At 31.5% G+C, this 18,239-nt stretch overlaps 2 long non-coding RNA genes and 1 pseudogene across 2 annotated transcripts; all 3 read left to right on the top strand.

Moving 5' to 3' along the window:
* The first annotated feature begins 284 nt into the window (after window positions 1–284).
* On the top strand, window positions 285–1,145 carry LOC132729639 (asialoglycoprotein receptor 1-like; annotated as a pseudogene).
* Window positions 1,146–11,593: 10,448 nt separating this feature from the next.
* On the top strand, window positions 11,594–13,736 carry LOC132729641 (uncharacterized). Its single transcript, XR_009625648.1, has 3 exons — window positions 11,594–11,935; window positions 12,113–12,240; window positions 13,695–13,736. It is a non-coding gene; the product is annotated as an uncharacterized LOC132729641 (long non-coding RNA).
* A 563-nt stretch (window positions 13,737–14,299) lies between these two features.
* Window positions 14,300–15,345, top strand: LOC132729640 (uncharacterized). The gene is made up of 3 exons (XR_009625647.1): window positions 14,300–14,384; window positions 14,671–14,781; window positions 15,115–15,345. It is a non-coding gene; the product is annotated as an uncharacterized LOC132729640 (long non-coding RNA).
* The last annotated feature ends 2,894 nt before the right edge of the window (window positions 15,346–18,239 follow it).

Below are 18,239 nucleotides of genomic sequence, written 5' to 3' on the forward strand. Positions count from 1 at the left end.
TCATGAAACAAAGTGAGTGAGTGAATGATTGAAATATACCGGTCCGAAAATAAATATTAGTGTCCTTTCAACTTTTTTTTTTTTGTAAAAATGAGTCGGGCGGGAAAGATTATTTGATTAACGCAGTTGTTTCAATGCACTGATTCAAAATATCACGTATGTTCATCCAAGCAATGTATGAGCTAAATATCTTAGACCTCCCTCTTAAGATATCGTGAAAAACAACAACAACAAGTCTGTATTCAATTTTGAAATTCATTTGAAATCGCGTGAGTGTCCCGAAAACACAAACATAATTAAAAAAATGAAGATAATTTTTGTAAGTGTGCTAATAGTCTGTGGATGTTACACATCTGTAAAAGCAAACGATGTGTGCCTTAACGAGACAGAATATGATTTTTACATGTTAGGGAACCTTGTTAAAGATGTTGAGAAAAGGATAAATCTTTGAGAGAGAACGTAAAAGGTTTGATTTATAACTATTATTATTATTATAATATATTATTAAATAATTATTAAAAGTTCTATTGAAAATAAAATGTTTTAAAAATAGTCCAACATTTAAAAAAAAAAATTTATAATTAAAAGCCTGCAATTGCATAAACGCAAAGACGTATTGATACAAAATTAACTAATGTTAGTCATTTTTCTGTATACATTCCACTGATTTTATTTATAGAAGTGATTAATACGAAATGTCCCGCGGCGTCATGTCCTGCCAGTTCATGCGGTGACGAATGGGTTTCCTACAACAACTCCTGCTATTATTTTGAGAATACCAAAACAGCAACATTCGAAGAAGCAAGGGCAAGTATCATAACTATAAACTGAAATGTCGTGGTTTAATTCAACGTATCTAATTTGATAGAACTTTGAATTAAAGCCAATATTTCAATAGAATTTCAATAAATAACACCACTATTGAAGTTAGTTTAAAAAAATACCAAAAGCAAAATTCTTCGTAAACAATGACTATACTGAAAGGACTGGAACAGTATTTAACTATTTTCATTTGTTTATTCGTTTAGCAATTCTGCAAGCAAAAGTCTGCTAACCTTTTGTACGTTGAAGACAATGCAGAAAACTCCTTCATCGTAAGAATGCTCGGTCGTTTTAAATGTGAGAACTATATTTTATTTAATTAAACATCAATAATCATAGTTTTTTAAATATTTGTCTTCTCATAGTTTCCAGTAAATACACGTTAACCGTTTTATTATGCCTCATTTTTTAAACATTAGAAATAAATTTAAAGACCTAAACTTTCATGTTCAAGTATGTAATTGATTAAAAATCATGAATATTTGATCCATGTCATATAATTATATTCGAATAAATCAAAAGAAGACGTTAAGATAGAAAACATCACATGGTAAATAAAGCGGTTACAAATCTGCGAACATTAACTAAACTGTCATCAGATATTTAGATTGATAATAGGAATAATTAATGAATTAATAGCAATTAATTAATGGTCTCCAGGATTCAACTGCAGACAGTTTATAGAATATATTAATATAATATTAAGTATAATTGTTCAATGGTAACAATTGCATGTATTATGAAATAGCCTTGTGGTTAAGGTGTCCGCCTTTGAACTCATGAATCATTGGTTCGAGCCCTACTGGGGTCACGACCATGATTTCTCATAATGACACAATTACTGGTTAGTTCCAGGACTCGAAATTAATTGATATAAATTACAATCGAGTTAAAATAAATATGTTTAAACTAATAAGCTAACAGTTTTTGGTTGAATGGATTAACCGACAAGAGTACATAATTGAAATTGGATAGACTCAAATGCTCCTGCAAGGTTTATCAAATGGGCACCCGGTGAGTGAAATTTACCGAGTAATTATTATTTCCTACAGTAAAATGTATGATTTGACTCGGATAAAATGTTTTCCATTTTGTTAATGCTGAATTACACATACAACGATTGTTTTTATTTCTAAGACATTACTTGTTACGAAGCAATACAAAGTTCTGATATAATTACAAACGATTTTTTTTAATATTTGACCCTATAGAGGAATAATTATCTAAGCACATTTAGGTCAGCCCACAGGGTCGCATCAAAAGAAAAATTGTGTTGTGTTTGTTCGAACATGACTCATATCAGTGGCATGACGTAACCTGTGCAGACAAAAATTCATTCATTTGCAAAACGAGGTACTAAGTAAGTGAGTCTTAACACACCAAATTAAAATAGAGTTTACATAACTGAATTATTGGAAACAGAAAAATAAATAATAAACAAAAAATAACTTTATATAGAGATTGTTGTCTGAATACAGACTTGGGTTTTCTGGAATGTTTTCTGGAATGTACAAAAAAGGAATATTTCGTTATGTTTATTTTTTTTTGAAAACCGCCTCTTGATTTGCTAATTTGATATATATATATATATTTAAATTAATTATTAGATGGTAAAAAATATTTACATCTAAAAACATTTGAATTCAATTCCAATATAATTAAAGAGAATAAACGTTTAAAAATATATAAAAAAAATTAACTACTCATTTATAAAAAAAAAAAAATCATACTATATTTATATACATGACCATAATGACCAGAGTAATATGTGTACCGTTGTCTGTTTTGTTGTTGTTGTTGTTGTTTTTTTTTTTTATTTGTTTTTTTTTTTTTCAGAAAAATCTGAAAATATTTATATATATTACAGACTTTAAATAGCTACATATGTGAACGTATATATGTACATACGTGATAAAATTAGTAACTGATAAACTGAAGATACATTTTATATAATGTTATGCAGCAATTGATATCAATATTAACTTTTTTTTATACAAAGGACATTAAATGTACTTAATATTTATTGTGGCAATCTTTTTCTTTCACAAATTTTGCTGGATAACAAATGCGAAATCTTCTTTATTTGACAAGATTTGACGAGTCTTATTTAAAAGATAATAATTCTATATAAAATTCATTAATTTTTGTTGAAACCCGAGCGTCCAATTTGTTACTGACTTCTAAAAATTGAGTTAGTTCGTAAGACCACCAGCAATATGATTGGTATTTTACGTATTTGTACTGTTTCCTCTTCAGATTTTTGTTCACACAGTTTACTTTTCCTGTATGTGTCGTGTTCTTGCAATATGTTTAAGAAAGAATTCAATAAAAAAGTATAATGATTATATATAAAATATTTTGATTTTATGAATAAAAAAATCTGTAATAAATATTTTCATTTTATTAAAACTTTTACAACAATATAAGTCTATTCCTTCCCATCCCGCTAAAATCAATAGGAATAATATTGGATTTGTAATCAAGAGGGCGCTTGTTCGATCCTCGAGCAAGTCAAAAATTTCTCCATCACCATTCATCTCAGACATTAAGTCTAATAGTCATTTGTCTTTCATTGCTGATTCAAAAATAACAGGGGATTAGTAATCGGTCACTTGCGGAGAATTGAACATTGCTGGGAAGTTATCCAGGAAAGTCGATTGTGTGCCGATTGTGTGAACCAACCATCGAAAAATGACCGAAATATGTTAAAACCGGCGTAAAAACAGTCAAACACACGATGAAAGCTACGAAATATTTCTTCATATGAAAACGAAGATTTTTCATTTCCGTTGGTTTAATATCAAATATAAATATTGTATACTATATAAAGATATTTCTTCATTGCTACTAGAATACTATTCTGGGGCTCGTACAATGTATGTGGCTCTCTTTATGAGATTTCAAACATTATCAATGGAATCACTATGTTCTTGAACTCAAGCCACTATTCAGTCATCGTTATTGGTTCAAATCCACTAGGGTTTTCTTTTGTCAAGCGTACGAAAGGGTAATGGTTTTACTCAGGTGCTCGGTCGTGCCTGAAATATTGCACGGAAATGCGCCTAAGGTATTCCTAAACAATAAAATCTTTAAAATCGCCATTGTGAATTTAAATTAAACTACAAGATTGTAAAATGTAAAACATACAAGGGTCATTCATAATTTTTGTCTTAAAACAGATACATGTGCAGGAGAAAGAAGGAAATTAAGTTGGACAAATAATAAAAAATAATAAGTCACGCGTTTTCAAGGGTTTAAAATCTCTTATTATATAGAATAAATTGTGTTGAAGTAGAACTTCATTGTACTAAAAAAAAGTTGATAATGTTTCAAACATTTAACAAAATGTCACATTTGAATGCATAAAATCGTCATCATTTTAATTCTTATTGTATTAAATAACATTAATTGTACTTATTAGAACCATTAGTCTGAAATTAGTCCTAAATAACATATCACTTGAAGGGTTTAAAAATGATAAAATGAAATTATCTGAATGTAATTAACATTTATACCTTATGATGAAAGCTAAATATATTAGAATTACAACTGTCTTGTTTACAAATATGGTTATTATTATTACTACTATTATTATTATTATTATTATTATTATTATTATTATTATTATTATTATTATTAATGTTATCGTCATCATCATCATCTTCATCATTATTATTAATAGTAAAAATTTTTTTGTTTGAAGATTTTTTCTCTCAACGTGCTCTTTGTGAGTTTTTATTTCGCCCTTTGTCCGTCAATGACTGTCTTTGAACTATATCTGAACTTTGATTTTAAATAAACTTCACAGCAATGGTCCTTGAGTGGCCCCTATCAATGTTGTTTAAACATTTCTGGTTGGTTGCATAAAAAGGTCACAAGACGAAATAACGTTATGAAACCAATATTTATTCAGATAATTATCATTTTAAGACATAACACAAAAGTGCATTCAATGAAATGAAACTGAAAATGAAAAATTTTGACACTTGTTTTAAAATTGTTTTTCAATTTTGCAGAGTAGAATACGAAAACACAATCCTTTATTGTAATATAAAAAGTACTGAACAGAAGTAATACAATAACAATACACAAATAGTTACTTCTAAATGAGACGGAATTATAGTTCTTTGGATTTATAATTGTGTTTACGCTAGAAACAAGAAATTAACGATTTCCATGTATGCTCAAGACCCTTTGTGACATTGTGTATACAAATGTAATTAACTATGGCGTTTTTAAAGTATTACACATCTAATTCATGAATCGTGTGCAACATATTGTTGCATATCAGACAGAATTATCTACCGTTTACACCGGCGCCAGAAAACTCTATCTTATACCCCCATGTAAGACAATTCGGGTGCTTTAAATGACATCATTGTCGCGCGCCTTTTTGAATGAATGTATTGAATAGTTTTGAGAATGAACCGTTATGAATGAGGTTGTAAGTTCAAACGCTGCTATAAAAAAATAAGTGCATAATGAGAATATCAGTTTAGAAATTGCTGTTCTGAAAATAATTGATATGTAATATGCAAGAAAAAGAATAAAACACCGGCTGTCGGTAAAGACAGGAAAATCTATTTCGAGGTTAACTGATTACAGCGGTAACGAGTAATCAAGAATCATTGATATCGATGAAACGTGGTTGAGGTCGTATGAACCGGAGCTGAAAAGAGAATCAGCCGAGTGGCACACACCAAGCTTAAAAAAAGAGTAAACATAAGTCACAAGGTCACAAGGTCGAGACCCGAACCATTGGCAGCCGATACAATACTTATACATGACTACGTAACATAGCACGGCGTGCATTGCTAGAGCGTTATGATAGGGAAACCATAAAGCATCCCTCTAAAATCCCAGACAGAAGTCCCAGTGACTTTTTCCCAAACTGAAAGAGGACATGATGGGTATTTGTTAAAATGATTAAGATGAACTTGGCTTTGCTGTGACAGCGAGGGTGTGGGTGCTTCAGAATTTTATCTCTTGATGAAATCACAGTTTATCGTTCAGATGCGCATCGTCGTCATGATATACATGTAGTTCCTCGCATTCGAACTTCCAACAGTGATTTTATTATGCCCCCGCCATGTAATGGCCGGGGCATATAGTGTTACCCTGTTCCGTCATTCCGTCCTTCCGTCCTTCCATCCTTCCGTCCTTCCGTCATTCTGTCATTCCGTCATCATCAGTTTCCGTTCATTATCTTAAGAACGGTTGCACACATTCAACTCAAATTTGACATATGGATATGTCATGAGAAAATACAGGTCAAGTTCGAATTTGGTCATGGTTCGATGATTTTTGGCAGAGTTATGCCCCTTTTACTTTGAAAATAATATGAAATTTTCAGTTTCCGTTCATTATCTCCCAAACGGTACAACACATTCAACTCAAACTTGACATATGGATATGTCATGAGAAAATACAGGTCAAGTTCGAAATTGGTCATGGTTCGATGATTTTTGGCAGAGTTATGCCCCTTTTACTTTGAAAATAATATGAAATTTTCACTTTCCGTTCATTATCTCCCCAAAGGTACAACACATTCAACTCAAACTTGACATATGGATGCGTAGAAGGAGTGCGCAGGTCAAGTTCGAATTTGGTAATGGTTCAATGATTTTTGGCAGAGTTATGCCCCTTTCACTTTGAAAGTAATATGAAATTTTCAGTTTCCATTTATTATCTCCCCAATGGTTCAACACATTCAACTCAAATTTGACATATGGATATGTTTTTGGAATGCCCAGGCCAAGTTCGAATTTGGTCATGGTTCAATGATTTTTGGCAGAGTAATGCCCCTTTCACTTTGAAAATAATATGAAATTTACTGTTTCTGTTCATTATCTACCCAACAGTGTTACATATTCAACTTAAATTTGACATATGGATATGTCAAAGGAATGGGCAGGTCATGTTGGAATTTGGTCATGGTTTGCTGATTTTTTGGCAGAGTTATGTCCCTTTCACTTTGAAAATAATATAGATACATCTTAGGAATAAGCAGTTTAAGTTTGAATTTGGTTGTGGTTCAATGATTTTAGACAAACTTATCTTTCCTGAATGTTGGAAAAATTTTGAACTTTCAGTTTCAGCACTCATATTTGTAGCCATTATTTTGGCTACAAATATGCAATATGCTATTTTTAAAAGGTTAAGACTGAATAATATCAGTGCATTGAACATTGTATGAAAATGGTTTGTGTTAACATTGAAAAGTTTTAAGGGCTTTGAACTTAAAATGAAAAAAATAATTAATGCACCATCTAAAATTTTGGCTGCATGCGGGGGCATCCGTGGCATGATGACACATTTCTAGTTTTATTTAGGGATTAATGCACCTATCAATATTTTGCCCGCCCAGGGGGGTGGCGGGCTGACCCAGGGGAATTTGACATCTTAAAATGTTTGAAGTCTAAATCCCCACCCTAGAGACAACCAATTTTGTCTAAATCCCCACCCTTGAGCCTGCTTGGTGCATCAAATGCCCCTGGGGGTAGGGGACAGGGTAAATGTCTAAAATATCAATCAATAAGTACACTGTTATCAGAAAAACAATGAAAAATATAAGTACAAAGGCTTATCATTAGGAAAATAATGAATCCAGATTAATGGGCCTCAGAAGTAAGGTAGGTATAGTCACTCCCAATGAGTTTATATGTATCAATTGTAGTTTGATAACTTTGATAGTATTCAAATAATTAGACTTTGAATATACTTATAAAATGGTTATTTTTAAGTAATAAAGGGACATAATTCTGAAAATAATGCATCAAGGTTATAGATCTTCTTAGTATGGTAGTGGTTGTCCCGCTAAATACTGTACCTAGTTTCAATTGAATATCTTTCATAGAATAGAATGTATGACATAAAAACTTAAACCAATGCGGACACGGACACACAATCGATCGTATAAGCTCTTTAATATTTAACATTTATAGTTTAGGTACAAAATTAACCTACTGACGCTAGTTTCTGACTCCACATGGACCAGTTTCTGTTAGGGATGGTAAGCATTCTGACCAAGCTAATTATAATTGAACCATATCTGTGGCCTCTTAGAGTGTTAAAACACTAAAAGTTGAGGACACCAGATTTGCGAAGACAGACATTCACCGGTCATGATCACAATAGCTTCGTGCTCACAGCTCAGATGAGCTAAAAACTTACAACACTTTAACTTCTTATTTTATTTTAAAATTTTAACACAAAAAGTCATTAAAAAAGACATTCTTCCTCCTCCTGCGGCCAAACCTGGACAATTCCACAATGTTTTTCTGAAAAAGAGGGCATTTTTATAATCTTTAAGGTTTCAAATTTATTAAGTTTCATTTAAATTAGACCAAAAATGTTCTAAGATTTGACCTAGTGACTTAATTTTTGACCCCTCGTGACCTAATTTTGAACATGTTCTAGATTTCATAGAGTTGAACATTTACACTAACTTTAATGCAAAATGGGCCAAAAATGTGGCCTCTAAAGTGTTTGCATTCTTTTTCTAAGATTTGACCTAGTGACATAGTCTTTGACCCCACATGACCCAACCTTGAACTTTGCCGAGATTTAAGCAAAACAGTTTGACCAAGTTTCATGGAGAAACAATAATTATAGTTCAACACAAAGCTACAATAAGAACTGACATAATTTTCTGAAGCTAAGTTGCATGGTGTACTCACAATCTGGTGCACTTTCATCAAGAGCCTGGATAGGAGCAGGAGCCTTGATGGGAGCTTGAGTCGAGATATATAGGAGCTTGAACCTTGATAGGAGCTTGGGCCTGGATAGAAGCTTGAACCTGGATTGTTTAAAAATGAATAATTTAGTAGCACAACTTAACAAAGATTTCCAACATATATTTTTGATAGATAAAACACTAGGTTTTTTTTTAATTCTATTAGAACAAAAATGGTACTGAATTTTTTTTTTTTTTTTTTTTTTTTTTTTTTTTGAAAACACATTATTTTCTAACAATTCTGCTGTACTAAGTCTATCAAAACTAATCTTGCAGTTATGGTGGGGAATCACGTGATATGGAGACCACATGACATGGTATTGCAGCAATTGATAATCTTTCAGATTCTGGTGTCATGTGAGAATTTTTGTCAATATCTTTGTTTTAACAGAAAATATTTGGAGTATGCGTAACTGACAGGGACTTGCAGTTAGCCCCCCAGTGACATTATAAACAATATTGTGCTTTTTTCAGGAGAAATCCACCAATTTTAAGTTTAAAGGAACATTATGCTTTTGTGAGTAAAATTTCAATTACTGAATAAACATATCATACTCATCCTCTTAATTGAAGAAATTGGCTCATTTCCGCATTACTATTCTTCAGAAATTATTTTTTCATCCATCCAAACATACCTCCAATTATTACATTTTGCGCTACATGAGCGCAATATATTTATAGCGTATTTTTTGAATATTTTCTTTCATGTCTTAAGAAATCAAATGCAAATTTTTACATCAGAATTCTACTTGATGTCATTGGTGTGAAACTGAATACTCTTTCATTTCAAATAAAGTTTACAAATGCATAATTGGACTTTAAGATACCATGTTTACGTCACAGGTCACCATATCAATGATTCCCCACCATGTCAATGATAAAATACACATACTAGTATTTAGACCACAAGAAATGCAATACCCCTTATGTTTTGTATGGCTTTCAGAAAAAAAGAGTTTTTTTGGCCTCAGACTCATTTAATGTTGAGGCAATCATTTATGAAAAATTCAACTCATAATGTCATTTGTGCCTGAATCACCTTTTTCTAAGACTGCGTCTCGGATGCCTTTGCCTTGCCCCTTTTTCTGTTGGCAAAAACACTCGTCAAATGGTCCAACCAAATGTTCACCTGTTTAAATATAAATCAACATTTTAATACATTCACATTTATCAGATAAGAACAAAACCTAAACATAGTTTCTGCAGATTCAATTTACTTTTTATTAGAGAAAGTCACGACTGTAAAGCAATACAAGACCAATGAAGATGAACCCGATAGCCAAGATTCAAAGCCACGTTATGACAAGCAGTTGAAACAGTAAATGATAAAAAACAATGATGGTAATACATCTGAAAAAAAAAAGATATTATTTTATCTGGATCTGTTTTGACATACTTTGTATTAAAATGCATTTTCTTACTTTATTAAAAATCATATTCCAACAGAGACATAGATAACAGAGATAGGATTCTTCCTAGCCAGTTAAAATATCATGCGTGCCTGCTAAACTTAAAACTTGTAGCAAGTAAAACTTATTAACCAGACATCAAAATCAGTAAAATAACACATTTTCTGAAAACATGAATTTGTCTATTGCTGCAGCCTGCAGGTAAAAATATTTAAAGTTCCCATTAAAATAAATGTTACATCATTTTTTAAAGAGAACTTCTTGATATTTTTTGTTACAAAACTATTCATATGACAAAAAAATGGCTCAGTGGGTATGTTCTGTCATGTTTTTCTAAGGGAAAGGCATGGAAAGTTACCAATATTTTAACATGCAGTCATAGATGAAAGATTAACCTTTCAAAGAAAGGGTATATACTATATAATATTTAAGGATCAAATGTACATCCATTAAGTTTTATTTGCTACAAAATGCTTATTTTTTCACTTTTTGATAGGCATGAGTGATATTTCAATGGAGTATATAAGAGCTGCTTATCTCTATGTCTCTGATTCTAACAAGGTTCACGGGAACTACTGACTTGGAGTCCCGTGACTTCAGCTTTTGGATTTTGAATCCCTTGCACAGATGTGCAGGCTGATCTGGATCTACACTGGTCGCATAGGTGTTAAAATAATTATAAAATGAATAATTAATAACATAGTTCTGTGTGTATGTATTCACATCCGTTTTGTGTTCACTTGATCAGTTCATTCATACTGCAGTTAAAGGGATTATCTCAATGATACGACTTTTCTGCTGTAATCGTTTATATTCTACAGGCAAAGTGAACGTTCTTTTTGTGGATTTAGTATTATTAATACTATGTATCAGTATGTGTCAGTTTCATGTGATTTCCAACGCCTTTCAGACTCGCAAAAATAAATGCGGTCTATTCGCGAAAACAGATGACAAACATGAATACCGCTAGGATCCACATAGTGTCTGGGTATTGGTGAAAACAAATGAAGAATACAATCCCTGTATACCTTTGCAAATAAATCCCAATTCTGGGACAACCTTCTCGCCTTATCCCAAAATTTTCTCAACCGTAGAAAAATTCGAAAAGTTTCATGTCTGCAATTTCAAAAACGCAAATAAAAATATCGCCGTCGTCTTTTACCTTTCGCAGTTACTCCCCTTTTTTATTTTGTGGCGTCGAAGTTCCCGAGTCCCGGGATTTAAAAACCGGCCAAAGTCTATTACCCGGGACCCGGATTCCATAAGTTTGTCAAATTCCAGCCTGTCAGGAATGGTCTTCTGTCTAAAGCCCCGTGTATGCCCGCCCCCCCCCCCCCGGTAGGGCAAAATATTGACAGGTGCATAAATCACTGTTTGTGATATATTGTTTCTGTTACAACATACACGTACAAAAAGGAAAAATCCCTTGAAAATATCAAGAGATAAGTTTATATCTATTAAAAGTTTGAGTATTGTGTCAAAACAGCTTACTTTTATCTTCTTCAAATTCTGTTTTAACAAGTTCGCATTTGACCAATTATTAAAACAAAGTGTAAACTTGTAAACGATATGTGTACTAAATTTCGAATGACCTTCTGATTTACGCAGTTATATCAAGGTGCTCACTCAAAACAATTCACATAGCAAACAAGGATGTTAATGTAATAGTTGCGATAGTAATCTTCTACAAACGGAAAGTCACGTTTCGAGCCATCCTGACACCGTTGTGGAAAGTATTTAAGTCTGCTTTGAATATTGAAATTCATTAGAAAACATAAACACTGACAGTGTAACGTGAAAAGAAAATGAAAATATATTAAGTAAGCGCACTTTTGGTCTGCGGATATATGGCATTTGCAAAAGCAAACGAGGTGTGCCTCAACGAGACGGAATATGATTTTTACATGATGGAGAATCTTGTGACGGACGTTAAAAAAAAGACTCGAGTCTTTGAAAGAAAATTTCAAAGGTTTGATTTCTCATTGATATGAAATACGGTTTATATTTAAAACTTTATAACTGCCTGCCATATTTTTATGCTTATTAATTCACCCGTTTTACATTCATGTTTACATACAAATTCAAATTGAATTAACCTTGATTTGCGACTTATAACCTTTTAAACATTCGATTGTGTTATTTATAGACATGGTACATGCAAAATGTCAAAAAACGAAATGTCCTCAAAGCTCTTGCGCTGATGATTGGGTTTCTTACAACGGATCTTGTTACCGCTTTGAAACTTTTCCTGCTCGTAATTTTGAAGAAGCAAGGGTGCGTAAGAACTTATAACTATACTGATCATTAGATTTGGATGTAACTTATTTTTTTCAAAAATCTATTTTAGTTTATACACGATACAAGTATAGAATAAAATACATAAGTAATTCTTTTTCATGTTTATTTGTATGATTTAAGCATTTGACGAGATTATTTACTTATTTTATTTCATTTACTACATATTTTTTATGTGCTGTTGAAATTTTCCGATCCTAATTCATTCTTTAAACTTATACAATAATATTTTAAAAGTATCAAAGTAATAAAATTAAAATAAAATAAGGAATAAAATAAAACTAGCAGCTATAACGTTGTACAGCAAGATTTGTTGAAGACGTTATTTTTGATCACTTTCACAGGGGATCAAATAAATATTGTTCACCGAAATATGCATTGGTCAGAAAAATATGTTCGTTTTCTGTAAAATATATAAAAAATAAAAAGCTATAAAGCTGGAAATCTTTACTTCGCTAAATACAAAATGCATTGGTAGTTTACAAGCGTCATAAGAGAGAACAAATATTGAAAGTTTTACTTTTTCAAAAGTTGATTTCTGTGTAACTTAATTGACTTAAGTTCTTACGATTTTGAAAAGATGATTTTGTATAGGCAATCGATGTTGATACTCCGTTTAATTATGACTGTCATTGAATAATAATTTATATGCATAAAATGCACAAACTTATTTGGAATGGCTACAGAGAGACGCATTGTATTTATTTGGTACATAATTTAAAAGCTTGCAGAAATTAATTTATGTTTTTTATTGAACATATATGTCCATTTTATTTTTTTACAATAATTACATAATTTTATATTAGTAATTAAATCTTATTGTGTACTTTAAAGGAAAAATGGGCCGGTTCCTAAAGGAATAGTTAGCATGTGTGAAATTCTACCCTTATTGTTAAAAAAAGAATCTATCAAATATCCTTTTCCTTCATTTTTACAATCATTTTAGTCATTCATGTAAAACATTTTAAGTTATCAGCCTAGGCAAAATCTAAGCACAGTATCCGTTTTATGTAAACACTTGGTTATGCAGAAATATTCAATAAAAGTTTGATTAAAATGTAACGATTTGTCATAACAAATTAATTAAAATTTTATACGTGTAAACCTTTCTTTTCTTCTCAATTCGCTGACAAAAATAAGTGAACTTATCACCTTATTAGCTGTAAATCATTTCATACTGATAAAATTTGAACAATTTGAGGGGTGGATAATGGGCAACAGTGACTCTGAATATGATTTTCATATTGATGGCAGCTGTTTTTATTGATCTTCATATGAGAGTTATTCGAACATATGTCTTTACCGGAAATTAACTTTTCTTTTTTACCGATGCAAATTTCCATGAATCATACGAAGTTGGTACCCCGTGATTTTCTAAGTAAAGCTCTTATATACAGATATGGAATTTGATATATGCCAAATCTTTTTGTTAGGCTTTCTGCAAACAAAGAGAGTCTGTATTGTTGTATGTACAAAAGATGCGGCGGTTAAAATGCGTTTATAGTCAGAATGCTAGGGCCGCTTGAAATTGTAAGTTTATCTTCTAATTGGCATCGTGAAGAAATAAAAATATGTAAAATTAATTTTTTGCCATCACCGTATTTATGATGCCGTATTATAACTATTCTGTTAGCCAGATGGTTCTATTTTAAACAAGCCCCATTTCACCCTCTGTTCATAATTACTTAGATCATATTCTGATAAAGTTTTTAGACCTCGTATAATCTGCTTAAATAAAAGTGAACTGTTCATATTTGTTAACGATAAAAACACTATTTGGACACCTTCTTCATTTCAAAGCTAGTAATAATGGTGAAGAAAGAATTAATATTGATTTATGAATAATGATAATGAACCGAGTGTGCCAATTAATTATGATTTTCTAATTTAACTTGACTTTTTAATAACAATTTATGATGATATCAATGAAAAACGGCATTTCTTACTGTCGAAGTAGTTAATATGCATGCTACGTTCTAACAAATTGAAATAGTATAATTAAATATTACTCATGCTGTAGCAAGTCCTCATTAGCTATTTGGGTTTGACTGACCAAGGGTCTGAAGGAAAGTGGAAATGGATCGACACAAGTGCTCCAGCGACATTTATCAAATGGGCTCGCGGTATGTGTAAAAATACAAAACTAGTTTTTGGAATGATAAAATGTTATATTTCAGACAATAGTTTTTTGTTTTCTTTTTTAACACAAACAAATAATAAATAATATTCAAACTGTTGAATTTGAAATTGAATGGCATAACAACTATCCGGGTATCCAAAAGTTTTATTTTGGTATGTATATGATTCATAGGTTCAAGGATAACAGTAAAAATAATTTGCCTTTGATATAATTATAATTTGTAAGTAAACATGAATAGGTTTCGTATCATTATAAAATGAATGTTTTAGGTCAACCGGAAGGTCGCACAAGACAGAACTGCGTGGTGTACAGCAGTTCTGCCTCATATCATTGGCATGACACAGAATGTACTAAGCGATATCCATTTATTTGCAAAACAGGTATTCTGTCATATTTAAGATTATCATCATACAGACCTTAACAAATTTATTTTCTTTCATAACTGATGTGTGTACAGTACTTGTAATACATTTATTTTAGTATTTAATCAATAACTCTAACAGAAGGAAAAACTCATTGTTTTCATACTTACAGTCTTATAATACTTTATAAATAGTTACTGTGATTTACTTGATTTTATTGTCGATTTAAGCACAAACAAACAAATACATATGCATAGGGTGTTTGTTATAATTTGATCATATATTTTGAGATACGTACATGTGCTCATATATTTAATATTTTTATAAATGTTTCATTTTATTTTATTGCAGTAAAATAGACAACCGGAAGATAACAACATATATGTGTTCATTGAAGTATCTATCGTTAACTCTGTAATGTTACTAAAAACACTTTCAAACAATATTTGTTGCACATATTTTGATGTAATGAATGGCGACCAGCAAAGAATTTGCCAGATCTTATACTTCTTTATCATTATTATAGATATGGATTAATTTCTCTGTCACATTCTTTTTTTATTTTGTTGCGAATTCCAAAACGATGCTCAAGGACAATATATAGTAGAACATTTGTTGTTTGGTTTTACGATAGTAAAGTTAAAGCTATGACGTATGTTGTTGTTTTTTATGACTATATTACACATATTTTCCATAGATATCATGTATATATCATGTATATATACATGTGTTATTTCCCGAATCGTCTTGCACTATTCACAATGATTTATTTCTGTTATATATGTACAATGATGTTCTCTCGTATCATTATGACCACAACATTATGAAATTTATAACTATGGTTTTAAATTTATAATGATGATTTTATCGTCTTGTTATGCGGATAACATTTTATTCTAAATGAATAATAAGTAAATTGTGTAATTTGTAAAGTGTTTCGTATATGCTTTTATTTGATAAAACACACACAAAAACTGTACGTTATTTTAAATTATAAATAAGATTAATCTAAATCTTAATAACTTTTCTAATAGAAATTTTAAAACATTCTTTAGAAAATTAAAAAAAAAGATAGCCTAAGCGTTCTTTATTTGAGATAAAGTTGTTTAGTGCTAGTTTCTTGATTAACTGAGAGCTGTCAAGAACTAATCTTAATCACAAATCTAGATCTAAACGTCCCAGATCGTGTGCCTGTCTTGTTGGTGGTTCTAGTTCTTCCTTTGTTGCTAATTGTCTAATACAAACAGTTTCTTAAGATCTATCTGGTAATGTTTTTTTTTGTTTTTAAAATTACTGTTGTCTTTATGCAGACCTACACAGTATATCTACCGTCAATCCAAAGTCATTTTAGGAATTTCTGAGGGTTACCTCGTGGCTTAGGCACAGTTACTGGATATTTTTTTTAGTTTATTGATCCTCAATGTTAATCATGGTTGACTTCAGTTAATTCAACAAAGCGGTCATCTTGAAAGACACTCTTAGTTGATTACGTGATTTTGCAGTGCACTCATTCACTTGCCCCAATCGGAACATCCTCGACTATTATACATAATGACCTCGGACACAATACGGATTGAAAGTAGTTTTATCACGTGATTATAGATGTAAATAAAAACAGAGCGTGTAATCTTTAATAATGTACAACGAATGTATACATAGAAAGATTATGATTGAAAATGATAACCAATCTAAAAATGCCCATTGATGTAGAATTTTAAACAAATACGAATTATGCCAACCGGAAGACATTTTGTAATTTCGATTTCTACAACCATTATAATAAGTATATAAATTGCGTGAATTTATTTTCATAGTTTTTAATCTACTTAATTTAGATGGACTTTTACTACATATATTGGAATAAACATAGTCAACAACTTAAAGCATTAACTCACTTTTTTATTTACATTTCTAGTTTCTTAGCGTAGGTTAGACCGAAATACCAAATCTGTTCTGTGTAGTCATACTATTGTGATCGAGGTCCTTATCCGAAGACTGACGGAAATGGCCGAAAAGTTGCGACTGTCACTCGCCCTTTATAGAAAAAATGCCGGCGAAAATTAAATTGCACAATGACATAGATCATTCAACCATAGCATAACATGTTAAGATTAGGCTTAGAAATAAACAAAAGGTCTTACAAAAAAATCCGTTTTAAGTAACTTAAAGACACTTTGTGATTTAATGATACTTGATGAGACTTATTTATATATACTTTTTCAAGAAAATTGTTCCGAGTTATTCTGAACAAATGCGATTTCAAAATAACCCTCCTGGTGTTATTGGCGATTAAATTTTTATTCCCCGCCGAATGGCGGCGGGGGATATAGAAATAGTCTCTGTCCGTCTGTCTTTCCGTCCTTCCGTCCGTCCGTCCATCCGTCCGTCTGTCCGACATTTTTGTCCGGAGCATATCTCAAAAAGTATGCGAGGTATCAACTTGAAACTTCATGGGTGGATAGATCTCATTGAGGAGGAGTGCAGTGCACAAGAATGATAAATCTACCCTGCATAATTTTTGAGTTATTACCCTTTGTTATTTTTCAAAATTAATTTTTGTCCAGAGCATAACTCAAAAAGCCTTTGAGATATCAACATGAAACTTCATAGGTGCATAGATCTCACTCAGGAGGTGGGCAGTGCACAAGAATGATAACTCTACCATTCATAATTTTTGAGTTATTGCCCTTTGTTATTTTTCATACTTAATTTTTCACCTAAGTGGAACATAACTCAAAAGTGTTTGAGATGTCAACATGAAATGTCATAGGTGGAAAGATCTTATTGAAGAGGAATGCTGTGCACAAGAATGGTAACTCTTCGCTATATAATTTTTGAGTTATTGCCCTTTATTCTTTTTCATACTGTTTTGTCCGGAGCTTATCTCAAAAAGTATTTGAGGTATCAACTTGAAACTTCATGGGTGGATGGATCTCATTGAGGAGAAGTGCAGTGCACAAGAATAATAACTCTACCCTGCATAATTTTTGAGTTATTGCCTTTTGTTATTTTTCAAAATTAATTTTTGTCCAGAGCATAACTCAAAAAGCCTTTGAGATATCAACATGAAACTTCATAGGTGCATAGATCTCACTCAGGAGGTGTGCAGTGCACAAGAATGATAACTCTACCTTTCATAATTTTTGAGTTATTGCCCTTTGTTCTTTTTCATACTATTTTGTCCGGAGCTTATCTCAAAAAGTATTTGAGGTATCAACTTGAAACTTCATAGGTGGATGGATCTCATTGAGGAGGAGTGCAGTGCACAAGAATGATAACTCTACCCTGCATAATTTTTGAGTTATTGCCCTTTGTTATTTTTCAAAATTAATTTTTGTCCAGAGCATAACTCAAAAAGCCTTTGAGATATCAACATGAAACTTCATAGGTGCATAGATCTCACTCAGGAGGTGTGCAGTGCACAAGAATGATAACTCTACCTTTCATAATTTTTGAGTTATTGCCCTTTGTTATTT

This window comes from Ruditapes philippinarum, unplaced genomic scaffold, assembly GCF_026571515.1.
Source record: "Ruditapes philippinarum isolate M1 unplaced genomic scaffold, ASM2657151v2 ctg6014_1_1_1_1, whole genome shotgun sequence".
Lineage (NCBI taxonomy): Eukaryota > Metazoa > Mollusca > Bivalvia > Venerida > Veneridae > Ruditapes > Ruditapes philippinarum.